Here is a 19,211-nt window from a genome sequence, read left to right on the forward strand (position 1 = left end):
TTTACCGCCAGCAGCTGATTTTGATATTCTAGGTATTATCAACTGGCCAGAATTGTGAGACCGCAATAGACATGGAGTATAATGCATTAAGAGCTCGCTCAAGTACTGGGGAGCTAAACCATTTAGTGCTTTTTAAGATTTTGTAATGTATACAATGTTTAATAGGGAGCCAATGCAGTGTTGATAGAACCGGGCTGATATGGTCACAGTTCCTGGTTCTAGTAAGAACTCTAGCTGCTGCGTTTTAGACCAGCTGGAGTTTGTTTATTAAGCGTGCAGGGCAACTACCCAGTATAGCATTAAAATAATCTATCCTTGTGGTTATGAAGGCATGAACTAACTGTTCAGCTTTTTGCATTGAAAGGATATGTCGTAATTTAGATATATTTTTTAGATGGAAGAATGCTGTTTTACAGATGCTAGTGTGGCTTTCAAATGAAAGATTGGTTTCAAAGAGCAAACGTCTCGGTTACGTATGGTAACCCTCGTTCCCTGAAGGAGGGAACGGAGATGTATGTCGGACGTCACCGACGAATTGGGATCACTTCAGGGAGCCCCTATCAGCTTCGAGATATAGAGAACAGGCCAATGGGCCATTGGCGTGCGAGATTTGCATCTCGCGCTCCGCCCCACACTGCGGGTTCACCTATCCTTAGGGGAACTCGACTGGAGCAGATAAGCGCACGTATCCGTTCCATGGGGAAGGGAATGGCGCAGCAAGCCGACACTAGAACGGGCACTCCGGTGTTACTGACTATGGGAAGCGAGCACACGGGAAGCTATCGGCTCTACATGCAGGCTATAGAATCTAGCGAACGTGTTAGGTGTCGCCCAGCCCGCAGCTCTACAAATATCTGTTAGCGAGGCACTACGAGCCAATGCCCAGGAAGAAGCAACACCCCTAGTGGAGTGGGCTCTTAACCCGAGCGGGCAGGGCACGTCTTGGGTTTTATACGCCAAGACGATGGCATCCACTATCCAGTGGGCCATCCTCTGCTTGGAGACAGCCTTTCCCTTCTGCTGTCCTCCGTAACAGACGAAGAGCTGCTCTGAGGTTCTGAAGCTTTGCGCTCTGTCCACGTATGTCTGCAGGGCGCGGACGGGGCAGAGAAAAGCTAGGGCTGGGTCTGCCTCCTCCGAAGGCAGCACTTGCAGGCTCACCACCTGGTCCTGGAAGGGAGTGGTGGGAACCTTGGGCACATATCCAGGCCGGGGTCTCAGGATTACATGAGAGTTACCAGGCCCGAACTCCAGGCATGATTCGTCGACTGAAAATGCCTGCAGGTCCCCTACCCTCTTGACAGAGACCAATGCAGTCAGGAGTACTGTTTTTAGAGACAGGATGTTCAACTCTGCCGACTGCAAAGGCTCAAAGGGCACTCTCTGTAGTGCAGTTAGCACCAGAGTTAAGTCCCAAGAGGGTATAGAGGGAGGACGAGGCGGATTTAGTCTCCTCGCCCCCCTCAGGAACCTGACGATCAGATCATGCTACCCAACAGACTTACCATCTACCATGTTATTGTTTGCGGCGATAGCGGCAACATAAACTTTGAGGGTGGAGGGAGACAGCCTTCACTCCAACCCATCTTGTAGGAAGGAAAGCACTGAACCGATCGAGCATCTCCGGGGGTCTTCTCGGCGAGAAGAACACCAATCGATGAACAGGTTCCACTTCAACGCATAGAGGTGCCTCGTAGAGGGAGCTCTAGCGGAAGTGATGGTGTCTACCACATTCTGTGGCAGGCCACCTAGAACCTCCACATCCCGTCCAGGGACCAGACATGGAGTTTCCAGAGGTCCGGACGCGGGTGCCAAAGGGTGCCCCGTCTCTGAGTCAGGAGGTCCTTCCTCAGAGGAATGGGCCAAGGAGGTGCTGTCGCGAGGAACACTAGTTCCAGGAATCAAGTCCGGTTGGGCCAATACAGGGCAACCACAGGACTTGCTCCTCGTCCTCCCTGACGTTGCAACGCATATTTGCGTAGGTCCCGGGGCCAGCTGTGTGCCAGAGCATCCGAGCCGAGGGTCCCCTCGGTCAGGGAATAAAACAACTGGCAATGGGTCGTGTCCGGCGCGGCAAACAGGACTACCTGTGCGGTCCCGAAGCGACTCCAGATCAGCTGGACCACCTGGGGATGGAGTCTCCACTCTCCCGGGAACACTTGCTGACGTGAGAGCCCGTCGGCTGCACAATTGAGCAGGGCCGGAATGTGAATGGCATGAAGCGACCTCAGAGCTTCTGACTCCAGAGGAGGAGGAGATGGCGGGCGAGTTGTGACCTGCGACGGGAGCGTAGACCACCCTGTTTCCTTTGACGTACGCAACGGCCGCTGTGCTGTTTGTAATGGACCAGAACGTGCTTGCCTCTGAGCGGCTCCTTGAAGCGGCTGAGTGCAAGACGAACTGCTAACAACTCCAGGCAATTGATATGCCATTGCAGTTGAGGCCCCGTCCACAGATCCGAAACTGCAAGCCCGTTGTACGTGTCGGTCCAGCCGGTGGATGAGGCATCCGTGCAGATAACAGCATGCCTGGACACTTGTTCCAGACGCACTCTTGCCCGTAAAAATGAAGGGTCCGACCACGGGCTGAAGGTTTGGCGGCATCTCTGTGTTACTTGGACACGGAGGGATCCGCTGTGCCGTCGTGTAGCCAGCGTTGAAGAGGTCTCATATGAAGCAATCCCAGCCCCCAGGAGCCTCTGAAAATGTTTCAGTGGTACCGCTGTCCTGCATTTGAACGAGTTCAAGCAGTTCAACACAGACTGGATGCGCTCCTCAGTGAGCGGGGCAGCGTAGCGGCGTGCAGGGACCCGACTTGTACGGCATGATAGCGGCCCGAAGTGGGGTCTGAGTGTGCTGTGCAACACTACCTGCTTCCGCTTAGGGGGTGTGCGAGTGTGGGAAGGCTGCTTATGTGCATCCCCACAGCCAGCACCCCCTGCTGGCAATTTGGAGAGGCACCAGCTGTGCGCAGCTCAACCTCGGCTCAGAACTACCCTCGTACACAAAGAGCGCAAGGCGGAGGTGGCCTGCCAGTGGCACTGCCACCCAACCGATGAGGGTAGTGAGAGAGAGGAAAACTTTATGCAGATTATGGCCCTTTTGGTGTTCCATATTTTGGCACCAAATAGTCCCACAATGCCAAAGCCTTCTAATGCACATCCGGGAAAAGGCAAGGGGCGGGCAAGGCGATTTACGCGTTGCACTACGTCTCAGCCACCCGGGAAAGCATGGCTGTCAAGTATGAATCTGATTCAGCATGAGCACCCACTATTATAGTGGGAATCTCAGCATCACCATTTCCAACACATAACAGCCCTCTCTCCGATGCAGCTATTGACATCTGTCCTCTGCTAGAGCCCCAAATGAAACGCTAGATCCTTTTTTTTTTTTTTTTAAGGATCAGCAATCCCATCTGTAAGCTACCAGCAGGCATGTGAGATAGTGAGCGTGGCCGTGAGACGGCACACGGCGCGCTGAACACTCAAGCCCTTATGAAAAAGGCAAGATGAACAACGAGCCGACATGGTTATGCTCTCATGAGAGAGTATAGACCACCCACGAACACAGTCTCAACATGCTTGCGATGCGATAGAGGAGTGGGGGCCCATGGAGATGTAATCGGCGGGGAAGCCTCACTGTAAACCTCAGGTCACCCAGGCTTATCAGCCAAAGTAGCCCCTTTTCTGGTGCACCAGAAAAGAAACAAGATCGGGGTATAAGCGAAGGGACTCAACCCCGTTTGAGGTTTCATAGTCTCGACCACGCATCTGTGGGGCCGAGAGACGCGCGCTGGGGAAGACCGCGGCAGCACACAGGAGATAAGTGCAGTCCTGTGTCTGCACTCACTGAGACAAACGCCCTCACCAAACCGACAGTGGCTGTGAGAACAGCAGTTTGTTATGCTGATGCAGCGGTGAGCACGCGGTCGCGCTGATGGTGCCTTTTCGCCAACACAATGCGTCCCTCTCGCTCTCTGGAGTATCTCTCTTGTAGATAGGCTCTCTTTTAGAAAAGCAGTCTTGCTTCATCAACGCCATTCGGCTCCGAAGTGAATGACAATAGTGCGGTGCTCTCGCTTCCTGTTTATACTCGCAGTGCGGGGTGGAGCGCGAGATGCAAATCTCGCACGCAAATGGCCCATTGGCCTGTTCTCTATATCTCGAAGCTGATAGGGGCTCCCTGAAGTGATCCCAATTCGTCTGTGACGTCCGACGTACGTTGAACGTGACCGACTGAAAGGGAACCCAGGTTCCTAACTGACGACGAAGACTTGACAGAGCAGCCATCAAGTGTTAGACAGTATTCTAGGTTACTACCTGCAGTGGTTTTTTGTCCAATAATTAGAAACTTTTTTTTTTTCAGAATGAAGTAGTAGGAAATTACTAGTCATCCAATTGTTTTATCAGCTATGCATTCCATTAATCTTGTGAATTGGTAAGTTTTGTCGTGGCGCGAAGAAATACAGAGCTGAGCATCATCAGCATAACGGTGAAAACTAATGCCATGCTTCCTAATGATAGCTCCCAAGGGTAGTGTAACATAGATCCACAAGAGGCAAGCTTGCAGAACCCAAGTGCAGTTTACTTGCATGAGGTGCGTGAACCATCCATTAAACAAACATAAACAAAGACTTGACTTATTAACTAAACTTAAACCTGAACAGATACTCACCAACAGAGGTTACATGGACAATACTAGACCAAGACACATGGCAAACATGAGGGCTTAAATACACAGAGACTAATAACTAAACAAGACACACCTGTGAACAATCAAGACAATGAACCAATGACAATAGGCTTGTTCGACTTCACCCAGCGATGCGCAGACCGATCGGCGGCTGACTTGAAGCAGTGCATGCCGGTTAGAAATTTTGTCCGACTTGAGGCAGCGCCGACGCCACGTGACAGTGACGTATGTCAACAAAGTGCCGCGAGAGCGATTCGAGAGCAGCCGGCGAATACAGCCGGTGCAGTTTCTCCAAAGCAGCTGCTCGAGGCTGCACGGGCTCTGATGACGACACAGCCGTTCCACGATTGGCCAGATTCACCGCATGACAGCGATCACGTGTGTTTCGTGTTTATTCTAAAACCTTCAGCTCCACTAATGCGCACAAATCTGTTTTTTATAACAGTAAAACCTCCTTTCATGTAGTCGCGCTGTTATATTGTCATGTTTATCAAAATATAACTGATTAAAAACATAGACCCCACTTCATTGATAGTGTAGGCTTATATGTTGAACTTTATTCTTGTAAAAACACACGCTGTATTAAGCAGTGCATAAAGTATTACATGACAATAATGTCTCTGAAACATCTGTGTATTGCCAAATATTGCATTTATTTCACTTCAGCTGTTAAAGTGTGCAAACACAGCGCGAGCGTCACCGCGGGAAGCAGAAAGTGTCCGACTTCACGTCTGTGTTTGCAGCTCCTCCCCGCCTGCACGCGGCTACTCTCGCTGATCAGTTGCATCCAGCCGCAGCCGATGTCGAACACACCTAATATGACACAAGAGACCAGGGAAGCACATGACATGATCACATGAGGGCACAATGGAATCACATGACAAACCAGGAAACATGACATTGAACATAACAAAAAGAGAACATGAAACAAAACCAAAACACTGTGACAGACCCCCCCCCCCCCCTATGGATGGCTCCCGACGCCCTACAAGACACAATAAAACAAACAAAAGTCTAGGAGGACGGTCTTGGGGGAGCGAGGGCGGACCTGGGCCGTGGAGCATGGGTGGACCTGGGCCATGGAGCGTGGGCGGACCTGGGCCATGGAGCAGTTCAGGTAGCCATGTCGGCTCGGGCAGTTCAGGGAGCCATGGCGCCTCTGTGGCCTTAGCCAGGTACCTACAGATAAGAATGATTTAAATTATGCTAATGCATTCCTCTAATGCCAACATGATTTTCGAGTCTATTCAAAAGAATGTTGTGGTCGATGGTATCAAATGAAGCATTAAGATTCAGTAACACTAATAGAGAGATACAACCATGATCAAATGATAAGAGCAAATCATTTGTAATGAGAGCAGTCTCAATACTATGATATGTAGTGATGTCCGGTTCGTGAACAAATTGTTCTTTTGAACAATTCTTTTTAGAACACATTCTTTTTAGTGAACAAGTCGAACCAGTTCACCAAATCGGACTGAATCATTCTAAACGGTTCGCGTCACGAGTCAGCTCTGATCCACAAGTTACTAAAGTTTCTCACTTTCTGACATGAGTGACAGTCCCTCCGACTATAAATAAACTAATATCCTGAAGTATATGTTACTAGTAACTCCAACAGTTCACTGAACTGAGACATGTTGTGCTGAGAGAACTGATGAGAACTCACGAGCAGCTGATACTGAGCATGCGCGTGTACCGAACGTACAGCGGTTTTCGGATCACCAGTACAGAATTGAGAACCATTTCTTTCGGACACGTTCGATACTGAGAACCGATGAGCTGAGAATGCGTGTCATTTTGTTCAGAGGAACGAAATGCAGGTTTCAAGTGTATAAAATTAATCATGTTTGAAACATGTTCATCACATAATTGCTGTCTTATCACTGTATTATTTTAAAGTTTGGAAACACAATGAATGGATTGTAAAATGGGCAAACTAAACATTTATTTGTTTTACCAATAATGCATGATTATGCATTATTGATAAAATAATGCAATAATTTTACCCCCCCCCCCCCCCCTCATCAAGGACACAAATAAAGAATAAGTCATGAACTGATTATTCCAACAATGACAACTTGACAGCTCAACAATAAACAATAAGAAAACATGAGATCAAGTATGTGCAACTTGCAACAGAAAATATTTTATATTATTTTACATTTGATTATTTTATTTATTTCTAAAGAACTCTTTAGCCTATTTGGTGCACTTTAAAGGGATAGTTCACCCAAAAATGAAAATTCTGTCATCATTTACTCACCTTCATGATTTTCCAAACCTGTATGAGTTTCTATGTTCTGCTGAATACAAAATAACATTTTGAAGAAAGTTTGTACCGAGGCTCCTTTGGGGCACCATTGACTTCCATAGTAGGAATGAATCTTCATATGTGTTCAACATAACAAAGAACCTGTCTAAAAATATATAAGTCTGTCTGCCAAGCTCTGATAATGTATGGAATATTATATTAATATATTATCCATAAAAAAAACAAAAAAACATTAGGCCTAACAGTTATACATTTAGAAGCATGGATGTCATGCTGCTTTAAGTCAGACAGTCGGAGCAGCTGAAATGCTTCTCTGCAAGGTTCATCATGAGTTACTGGACAGACCCATTGATACCTGTTTTCTATTCAGTCCTATATCTGGAGATCCTGTGTTCAAACCTCAAACGGTGGACGTGAGCTCGACATATTTTTAAAAAAACGTGCAAGTGTACAGCGCATGTACTCGAGACTCCGACGAGTAAACACAATCACGCGCAAATGAGCTTCTCTACTACTTATTGTGAAATTGATTTTTTTATATTTACTATTAGTATTCTCCACACTGCAAAATCCTCATGTGTTTATTGAACTATGTGTGGATGCTGTGCTGATAATATGAGCACGGGTGAACCGAGGACTTGTGTAAGTTTATGTTATGTCAATGTAAATTTATTTAATCTGTGTAAACATCCGCGTTTGCACGACAGTGGCTGTATTGAGTGCTTTTGCAAAACGTAAATGTAAGAACTTATCCAAGATGATGATGACGATAATTATTATTATTATTATTATACTAAGTTATGATTACAAATTACTTTATTTGAATGTGTTTTAATGTATTTTCATCCGCTGTGATGATAGAAATGACGTCATTACATGAGAAGAACCGGTGATCCGTTTTTTTGAACCGGTTCATTGAAACTAACTGTCCGAAAGAGCCGGTTCGCTGAAAAGAACCGAATTTCCCATCACTAATGATATGGTCATATGATATGGTTTAAAAAAATATTTTTAAAAGGAACATAATTGTGAGGATACTGCCTTTTCTAGTATTTTTGACAGAAAGGGAAGATATGAGATCGGCCTGTAATTGACTAATTCTCTAGGATCAAGTTGCATTTTTTTAATAAGACATTTAATAATAGCCAGCTTAAAGGTTTCCTGTACATATCCTAATGACAAAGATGAATTAATGATTTTAAAAAGAGGATCTATGACCTCTGGAAGAATCTCTTTCAGTAGCCTAGTCATTATAGGGTCTAACATAAATATTGTTGATTTAGATGATTTAACGAGTTTAGACAATTCTTCCTCTCCTATAGCAATGAATGAATTAATGGAATTTTTCCTCAGGGATACTACAATGCACTGTTTGATGTGATACTGTAGTAGATGGCTGCATGGTTTTAATTTTCTCCCAAATATTATCAATCTTACAAGCAGTGGCGGCTGGTCAATAGAGGGCGCTGGGGTACCACCCCCATCAAAATTCCAGAAATATACATGTATACAAAAATGATGTAAAAATGAAATAAAAATAAAATAGTTTACTCATACGATGTGCCGGCTGTTAGTAAGAGCCTCAGCATTTAATAAAAACTGGCTTTGATCGGTTAACTATTTTATATGTTCTTCAATATGTTTAATGCGGTTTCATGCGCGAGGGACGCCGGACAAATGGATGTCTATCTGAGTACAAAAATCTACGGGCCGCATGTGACCTGAAACTGGTCTCTAATTGGTTTCTTAAAGATCCTCCTCCGGAAGCAATCTGATTGGTTCTCGTCACCTGTCATTCAACTTTCCGTTCTTGGCTACTAAAGCGAAAGTGTGCGGGCGACACAGTCACTCCGACTCCGCCAAAACCTTGTTAGGATGATCACTTTCATAGAAATGGCAGCAGTTAAACCAAATTCTTTCACAAGGCGTTTGCTGGAAGAAAAAAAAGGATAAAGGATCAGGCCAGTGACAGAGGACGAAGCTGCACTCGGAGCTTCACGCGCTTGTTATGAGAAACGTAGGTGGCTGGCTGGATGTGTTGTTAGCAATGCCCTTTATTGCTTTCCCTGTCTTTTATTTCAAAGTGTCGGTACTGAAGTTTTGTGGACAACAACGGGGGTAAGAGACCTCAAATATCTAACTGAACAATGCAAACGTCACGACACTACTGAGATGACTGACTTTAATCAGAGAGTCATTGAGAAATTTGCTGGCCAGAAAGAAAGGAGAGCAAAATTTATGTTCAAGTAGTCAACATGCTAGTCTGTTGTTGCTGATGTTTCTTTTGTTTTTCCTTTCCTCATTCAATTATATGTGGGAAATGAATGTGTAAAAAGATAAAAGTGAAGACACTATTTTCTCTTTAATGCTTAAATTTAGTCAACATGCATCTTGATACTGCTGGACTTTTGGCCAGAGGAGAACTGCCCCGACTGAGCCTGTTTTTTTTTCTCCATCCTGCCACCTGATGGAGTTTTGGTTCCTTGCCACCATAGCCTCTGTCGCCTTTGGCTTTTGGCTTGCTTAGTTGGGGACACTAAATATTCAACTATATCACTAATCCGCCTGCATTGACACAATATGATAATTGAACTGAGCTGGATGACATTACTGTTATCTCCAGAGCGGCTTTACAGCTGAAACAAATTCTGTTGCATTATTTTCCTGTTACCACTGTGAAGCTGCTTTGAAACAATCTCCATTGTAAAAAGCACTATATAAATAAAGGTGACTTGACTGACTACCCGCTAGATGGCCGGGACATGCTCTCGGCTCCTCAGCACAAGCCAGCCATCAACTTTTGTACCCTTATGTCCGGGGCAGTGGCGCATGCAAATTCCACTTACCAATTCTCCTTTTCTGAAGTATCATAGGTGTTTGGGGCTCCCAAGTGCGACCCCTAGTGTCAGTCCTCGACACCAAGTCTTGTTCCCTCCATCAGGGAACAGAAGTTACAAAAGTAATTGAGACAATTTTCAATCAGAAAACGCAGACAGAATCATGGAATCAAAACACAAATGGAACTTACTGTATAAAGCAGAATGTCATGGACTTTAGCTATTTTTGGATGAATAAATCAAGTATAGTGCTGTACAATGAATAAATCATGATATGGACTAGTGTCTGTGAATATTAATGCTAAACAAATGCTATTGAAATCTGAAGTCTGCATGTTCTGCATTTCTGTGGATGACCACCACGGTTTCGTCTACTATACACATACTGAAGCACAGGTGATGCTCATGGTGTTTTCAGAGTCTGTCATTGTGGAAAAAACTAAAGAATACCAGTCACAGCAGCAATCGTTCTTCCTTTCCCTAATGTTTAAAGTTCATGGCACACCCAACTCGGGAACTCGTTCATCAAAATAATCTTATTATTAGTTTCCTAGTAGTAGTATGATTTTCCAGTTTGTGTATGATGTCCAGTTTTTTTCAGTAAACATTTACAAAGTTGACAAGTGTATGATGCCCAGTGTTTTAAAATCGGCTCACACTTAAAATGTTGTGTAGTGTATTCCAGCCTTAAAGGATTAGTTCATTTCAAAATGAAAGTTTCCTGATAATTTACTCATCCCCATGTCATTAAAGATGTTAATGTCTTTCTTTCATTTTTTGAGGAAAACATTCCAGGATATTTCTCCATATAATGTATTTCAATTGTAACCAACGGGTTAAAGCCCCAAATCAATGCAGTTTCAAAAGGCTTTGAAGGGCTTCAGAGGGCTCTGCACGATCCCAGCTGAGGAATAGGGTCGTATCTAGATCGGTCATTTTCAAGACTTTTATACATTTTAACCACGAATGCTCAACTTCAGTGTTGTGATTCTTCACAGTGTTATGGATCGCTCAGGCAGAAAGGCAAGGACAGGTGAATAAAGTACTCAAAGGAAGTTTTACTGAAGAATCTCTCAAAACAAGCAGGCATACATTTAACAACCACAACGGGTATACATAACGGAGACCAGACAAGGAGTGAGTGAACAAAGGGGAACTTAAATACAAACACAGATGACTGAATAAACGAAGGGCACAGGTGATACAAATGAAGATAACTAAACACAGCTGAACAGAACTAGACTAACGAGGGTAACAAAGGAAACACAGGAGTGGCAGGAAAAAGAACAAAGAAACATGTGACAACTGTAAAAACACAACAGAGACAGACTAGACATATGATATTACTCCCCCCTCCCAGTAGGCATGTCCTCATGCCGTCAAAAGACCGACCGGGGAGGGGGGGGCGAGCCTTGGGCGGCCATGGCGGATCGGGAGCCGTGGGCGGCCATGGCGGAACCGGAGCCTCTGGTGGCCATGGCGGATCGGGAGCTGTGGGCGGCCAGGGCGGATCGGGAGCCGTGGGCGGCCATGGCGGATCGGGAGCCGTGGGCGGCCATAGCGGATCGGGAGCCTTGGGCGGAGTGGGAGCCTTGGGCGGAGTGGGAGCCTTGGGCGTCCACCGCGGAACCAGAGCCCCACCCACATGTTCCCCACCCACGTAAGAAACTTCCTTCTTACGTTATAAGAAACGTCAGTTAGGTGGCTGGCTGGATGTGTTGTTAGCAATGCCCTTTATTGCTTTCCCTCTTTTATTTCAAAGTGTTGGTACTGAAGTTCTGTGGACAACAACGGGGGTAAGAGACCTCAAATATCTGACTGAACAATGCAAACGTCATGACACTACTGAGATGACTGACTTTAATCAGAGAGTCATTGAGAAATTTGCTGGCCAGAAAGAAAGGAAAGCAAAATGTATGTTCTAGTCAACATGCTAGTCTGTTGTGGCTGTTTTCTTTTGTTTTTCATTTCCTCATTCAATTATATGTGGGAAATGAATGTGTAAAAAGTGAAGACACTGTTTTCTCTTCCATGCTCATCTCTATATACCCTATTCATTAACAACATGAATTCTTATTTCTGTGCCATAGTTATTATATTGATTAATAATAGATAGTTAGCTAATCTGTGTGCTCTGTATATGTGCATTTCTGAAATGCACAGCATGTACAAATCAATTTAAATTGTAATGTAGATGCATTTTCTGTGAAGCTGCTTTGAAATATGTATAAATCATACATTTTGTAATGATATGAAAAGCGCTATACAAATAAATTTGAATTAAATTTAATTTAATGCTTGAATTTAGTAAACATGCATCTTGAAAAAAAACGCCCCCCAAAAAATAATTATCACCAGCCGCCACTGGTACGGTATGTTTGATTAGGGAGACATATCAAATGAGCAGTATTGGGTGTACCCCTGGAACAGAGTTGGAAATCACTGGACTATGGTTCCAAAAAAAAAAACTTGTTTAAGGTTATTTGGAGTGTTGTTACAGTGCCTCAGTGCTACTGGTCTGCTGATCCATTGTTGGGAGACTGTTGGGTGGCAACATACAAATAACGTTCACAAATTTGATGTGTGGGTCACTCTTGCATTTGGAAAAACAAAAATGTCTCTTCAGAACTTAAACCTTTTTTGAGAGTCTTTAAATGAAAAAAATGAAGATAAATTGTAAATTCCTTCCTTGATTTGGTAAAACTAACAAAGGCTGTAATTGAATACTTTTGCAAATACATTGATGCAAGGTCATTGCATTTTAATCACAGGGCTATGTCACTCTGACTTAAGGTGGGCATACACTGTGCGATTTCTGTGAGTTTTCAGCAAGGTTACCTACTCACACTGTACGAGTAGATCACATGCGATGTAACAGCCAAAGCTCACGATTTATGTGCTCAAACTGTGCGGTTCGATTGTCGAGCGCGATTTCTCTGCTCACACTGTACGAGTGAAATATGCGTGATAAAACCCCTGTGCCTAGTGTGACGATAAACCATGGTGTAGGCTATTATAGATAGATAGCCTATCAAATGCATCAGCTATCGATATCAAGAGGATTTAGCATTTACAATTTATGTATAAAATTAGGGCCCAAGCCCTGAAAGGGCGAAGAGCCCTATTGTTCTTCTAAGGATAATTTAGTTTTTTCGACTTCACAGGCACTTTTGGGGCCCTTACCATGCTCGAAAACTCTTGAAACTTTGCACACACATCGGAAACTGCGGTCATCAGGGCCGGACCAAAGCTGGTACCCGGGTGTGGCAGGGGGGCTGGACAGCGCCCCCTTAAGTGTGGTCTGAAAACTTGGTCCATATATCAAACACACTTGCACGTACATATATGAAACTCTGTACACATATGGAGCTCATCTGGTCGAACAACTTTTGTGCTCTATGTTATACGTCAGCCCAACAGGAAGTGAGCTATTATGGGTTGTTCAGAAAACGCATGCTCTGGAATTTGATATACTCCTCCTAGTCGATTCACCCAATCAGTGCCAAGCTCAGTCAGCATGAGGTCAAGACATTGAGGATGCTAAATTGCGAGCAGATTTTTGATATCTCGAACGGTTTGGCCGTGGCGAGGAGACAAATTTGTGGCGAGAAAAGTGAAAAGGAAGTGTGTTATAAATTCTGCAAACATTGACTGATTTGGATGAAACTTCAGCTGTGTGTTCGCTTTAAGAGGCCGATCACATGGGTGTCACTATTGTGAGTCAAAGTTATAGCGCCACCAACTGGCAGCAGGAAGTGTGTCATTTTCAAAATGCTTTGAAATCATCATATTATTTTTACCCGATTTACTTCAAACTTCATCAGTATGATGTCAAAACATAGCAGATGTAAACCTGGTAAGCACTTCTTGATAATCTAAATATTGTTGCCGTGGCAACACATCAAACTATAATTTTCTTTTTATATGCTTTTGAGACTCTTACAATGCTTCAAATTACATGAAACTCGACACACACATTAGACATGCTATCCAGTAGATATGGGCAAAGACTTAAAAACGGGTCTGGTTCAGGGGCTCAGTAGCGCCACCTTTTGAAAAAAGTAGCGCCATCTTTTGACAAAAGTGGGGGGGTTAGTTTTGTCTACACTCACCAAACTCTGTATATATATTGTTCTCTTTGAGCTGGACAACTTTCTAATTTACAGTCATTAGCTCCGAACAACAGGAAATTAGATATTCAGGGCCTGAGGTGTAAGGACCGTATTGTAATTGCTCAGCCCATCAATCTTCTGATCCCAAGTGAATTGCATTTTTGAGGGCCTAAACATGCTCGAAAACTTTGAAACTTTGCACACACATCAGAAGTGGTGAAAATTTACGTCTGATATGGGTTTCAGAATTATGCGTGGCAAAATGGCTCGATAGCGCCACCTACAAAATTTCAACTAAGCGCCATTCATACTACATTTCATATTTGAGTATGAAAATTAGATAGACGCATTCAACAGCCCAATACCTACAAAAAGTCCTTGCAAATCTGAAAAACCAACAGGAAATTAGATATTTTGAATTTGAATTTATTTCCTAAATTGGTGCAGTTTTTTGCCATTGCCAGACGTTGTACTTTAACAAATTCCTCCTAGAGATTTAATCAGATCAACATCACATTTGCACAGTCTAATCTAAAGGCCTTTGCAAAGTTAAAGTGTGAAGATCTTGAGTTTTCGCTGAAGGACGTGTCCGTGGTGGCCTCACAAATTTTGATGTTTCGCCATGACACAGGAAGTTGTTGTAACACCGGGCATACAATGTCCGATCTGCCCCAAACTTCACATGTTTGATAAGAGTCCTGGCTTGAAGACATCTACATGCCAATATTCAAAGTTATAGTGCCACCAACTGGCAGCAGGAAGTGTGTCACTTTCAAAAATGCTTTAAATCACTGTCTTTTCACCCAATTTATTTCAAACTTCATCAGTATAATGTCAAAACATGGCAGATATAGACATATGAATGGATTCTTGATATTTTAAATAATGTTGCCATGGCAACATGTCAAAGTTTAATAATCTTTTTGGGTGTTTTTGACACTGTTAGCATGCTTGAAATTGCATGAAACTCAACAGACACATCAGAGATGCCGTCCAGAAGATGCATGCAAAGACGTAGAGGGGCTCAGTAGTTTTATCTACAGTCACCAAACTCGGAATATATATTGTACTCTTCGAGCCGGACAACTTTCTAATTTACAGTCATTAGCTCCGACCAACAGGAAGTGAGATATTTTGCTTTTAATGTTAACATTTTGAATAAAAAGGCTCTGAGTTTTTATAAATTCCTCGTAGGAGATGCATGGAATCAACACCAAACTCTGTCAACATGAAACAAAGAAACTGAAGATGCTATATTGATAACGATTATAGGATATCTCAAACGGTGCTGCTATGGTGAGGGATTAAATAAGGACAAAAAAGGGAAACAGAAATTGTCTCTTATTTTGTAAAATCGTAGTTCGATTTAAATTAAATTAAGATTGTATGTTCGGTAATTTAACCTGGATGAATTTAAAATGAATGTACTATTTTTCAGATCAATATATTTATTTCTTTAAAATATTTCTTCTGCATTCCACTGTGCCTCTCTCTGTCTGTCCTTCTCCTCCCTCCCCCTCACTCTCTCAGACTCACTCTGTGTGTGTGTGTGTGTGTGTGTGTGCTGGGGGGGGGGGGGGGGGGGTGTGGTGGGCTGTCCTCTCTCTCTCTTTCCCACTGTGTGTGTGTGTGTGTGTGTGTGTCACTTTCTCTCTTGATGGTGATGATTTAACCCTTTCATATCATAGGCTATCACAAATAACTATCACTTTAGTGTAAATAAGTAAAGAAAAATTAATAACAAAAAACTATACAAACACCTTGAATTAAATACTCGCCTTCTGGACTTACAAAATTTTGAGCCGCAAAAGATAACTTTGCACATATTTGAAAGTAACCTATTAGATCCTATGACATTAAAATTCATCTATATTTAAATTACATCATGGGTGTGGCTTATGGTCATAATGGCACCAGCTGGCATTTTGCCTGTTGTGCACAGTAAAGCTGATGCCACCGGCTTGGGCCCGTCATCGCTGCTCGCAGCTTTAATTAGGGGCCAAGCACCGAAGGTGCGAAGGCACCTATTGAAACCGTTCCCGTTCCTATTATTAGGGGCCAAGCACCAAAGGTGCGAAGGCACCTATTGAAACCGTTCCCGCCTTTTTTTCTTCCGCCATGGGAGTCTATGGCAGCCCATAGAACCGTATGGTAAAAAGTTGTGACACTAATTTGGCACACTAATGGGGGACGGTCTGGTATGTCTAAGAGGACGGTCTGGTATGTCACCATGGCAATTTTGGTGTCTCTATCTCAATCCTTCTAGCGCCACCACCTGTCCAACTGTGTACTCATGTTTATGCTAATAACTTTTGAACCGTAAGGGCTAGAAACAAAATTCTTTTTTCCTCTAATTTCTGAGCTCATGCCAATTCGATTGCACCCTATGACGTCATTTTCCGTCTTGGATATTTCCCCGCCATTTTCAATTAACCGAAAAACCTACTTTTGCGAACTTGTCCTAGACGGTTCATCCGATTTGCACGAAAATTTTACCAGATCATATTGACAATATTGACAAAAAATCTTGCAAATCAAGTTGATTCGTCTAATCGTTTTTGATAAACGCGCGAACAAATTGTACATAACGTTTGCAAAAACACACTTAAGGCAATATCTCCGCAACGCTTTATCGTGTTCAAACCAAACTTGGTACATGTCATCACAAGCATGACCTGAGGCTACATGCAGCGTTTCGGCGCAGTGCCACCTACTGGTCTGGAGATACAAAAAATGGCTATTTGAGCTTTTCTTTGCTGAACCGTTTGTCCAAATATCATAAAAGTGGTCTCGTTAGATTCGGGACGTCATGCCGAGTCGACAGATATCCATTTTTACCATATCGGCCATTTTGACTGTCGGCCATCTTGAATTATGTGCTAAAATGCTGTATTTTTTTCAACGCATGAACGGATTGTTACGAAACTCGGTATGGGTCATCACCACGATACCCCAAAGTAGCCTGACAAGTTTCGAAACAGCGCCACCTAGTGGATTTTTTTTTTAAATGCTCAGAACTTTGGGTGTGGTAGACTTATTTTCACGAGATTCATCTCCTTAGACTCCTGAATTGTTGCCGAGTCCAACGATACCACACTTGCCAGGTTTCGCCGTATGGTTTGTGCACCGTTGTAATTTAACTTTTTTGCCGATATCTTCGAAACCGCTAGTCCGATCGAGATGAAACCAGCGTCAGAAGTTCGGAAACATAGGACGTTAGGCCCAAGCCCGAGCCAAAATGTCAAAATATTGATAGTAAGGGGTAGTAAAATCCAATCAAGGTCAGGTGTCAGGCTGAAACCCTATTGTAACTGTTCATTTTCCCATGATGCATCATTCTCCAGCTAAAACTGATCGGGCAGACCAAACCGTAAGTCGTAGAGACTTGAAACTTGAGGGCTGGTAGTACTCACAACGACTACTGACGTCACCGAAGCCCGCCCCGATCGGCCTGACGGGGGCGCTACAGCGATCAAAAGTACGAAACGGCGATCAAAAGTACGAAACGGCTCATAACTCCTCAACCGTAAGGCGTAGCCTCGAGTGCCTTGTATCGCTGGAATCCTTGGCTCAAGATGGACAAAATGCATGCCTCGGATTTTCTCGCCCTTCAGGCTCCAATTTCGAGATATTTTAGGTTTTTTTGTAAAACCTACTTTTGCAAATTACTCCCAGGTTCTTTGCCTGATCAGAACCAAACCACTGCAGAAATGTTCTCTGGAGAGTGCTTATCAATAATTATAAAAAAAATATTATATTTTGATTCATGATTGGTAAGAGGAGCCAAAATGTACGATGTGACCGGGACCTCTTTTACTAAAATGGCTATAACTCGTGAACAAAATGAGATATTTTCACCAAGTTCAGGTCACATATGTATGAGCTCAATCTGAGATGACATGAAAAAAAATCGCAATTATTGACCACTTGGTGGCGCTATATTAGGGGAAAAACATGAAAATGCAATATACACACCCAAACATTAGTCAGATGAAAATTGGCATTCATTGTCTTCGTCCAGGGTGCCATGATAGTCTATGAGGACATTGGTGTATCTCAAAAAACTTTCTGTATGTCATTGCCACAATGCCCTGAAGGAGCATGAGAAATTTCAAGCCTACGTTTTTCACAGCATTCACCTCCTTAGACTTCTGAATCCTTGCCGTGTCCAATGATACCAAACATGCCAGGTTTCACCTTGAAAAGGTGTACTTTAGCACCTAAAAAACCTTTGCGAATGTCTTCGAAACAGTTAGTCCGATCAAAACAAAACCACATCAGCAAATTCAGAAACATAGGTCAATAGCTAAACAATAATGACAAAAAGCCAACATTTTGGAAGGAAGTGGCAAAAAAATCCAATCAATGCAGCCCATGCTTTCATAAATATAAGTGGCTATAACTTCAAAACAAAATGAGATATTTACAACAAATTTGACACATATTTATGGGCACACATTGAGGACACCTAAAAAAAAAAGCAAAGACGTGTTATAACTGTCAAAAAAACAACATATTTTTCCTTAGTTAAATTGCCTGTATTGCCGTGAATGCTCTTTCCCATCTATGATCTAAGTTTATTTTTTTCTTTGGATCCTCATTAGCCAACAACTAGGCAGTGACTACTCTTCCTGAGGTCCCAAAAAGCAAAAACTACAAACCTACATTAAAGCTGCAAGAGCAATGAAAGGGTCCTCGCATCTGTGCCACCACCAGAGTATGTGAGCAGAGTGGAGCGGCATAAATTTCCCCTTCACGCTCTAAGCGTTCAATAATCACTCCGCTCCAGCTCCACTCCGGGTTCACCATTTCCCACTCCCAGCTCCACTCCTCGCTCACTGATATCAGAAACACTGCTCAGTCTTCGCTCCAAGAAATTTGCGGCTAAACACTAGTCTATTTAAGTAAGCACTGAAATGTCGCAAACATTCGCTTTATAACATTCATTAATTGAAAAAATAAATAAATAATAGGCGATAGTTTCAACGTGGTTTATTGGAACATTGTGTGCAAAAAAAATTTCCTACGACATGCCAAGCTCATTAGGCTTTATCAGCATTAAATGTTAAATATCTTTTCTGCTTTTTGCAGTGCAAATTTAGTTGAGAATCATGAAAATAGTACTACGTTTTCATCCGTTATTTTATCTACGGCTCACTATACATTACAGATTTCTGCTCATTCAAAATAAGATCCAGATAAGCAGATAAGCACTGTAAGACTACATTTGTTTGAATGCATTAGAGAGAATGCTTGTGTGTGTGAATAAGCGCTACCTGTTTAAAATGTGCTTTCA

The sequence above is a fragment of the Gobio gobio genome (genome assembly GCF_949357685.1).
Source record: "Gobio gobio genome assembly, chromosome: 9".
NCBI lineage: Eukaryota > Metazoa > Chordata > Actinopteri > Cypriniformes > Gobionidae > Gobio > Gobio gobio.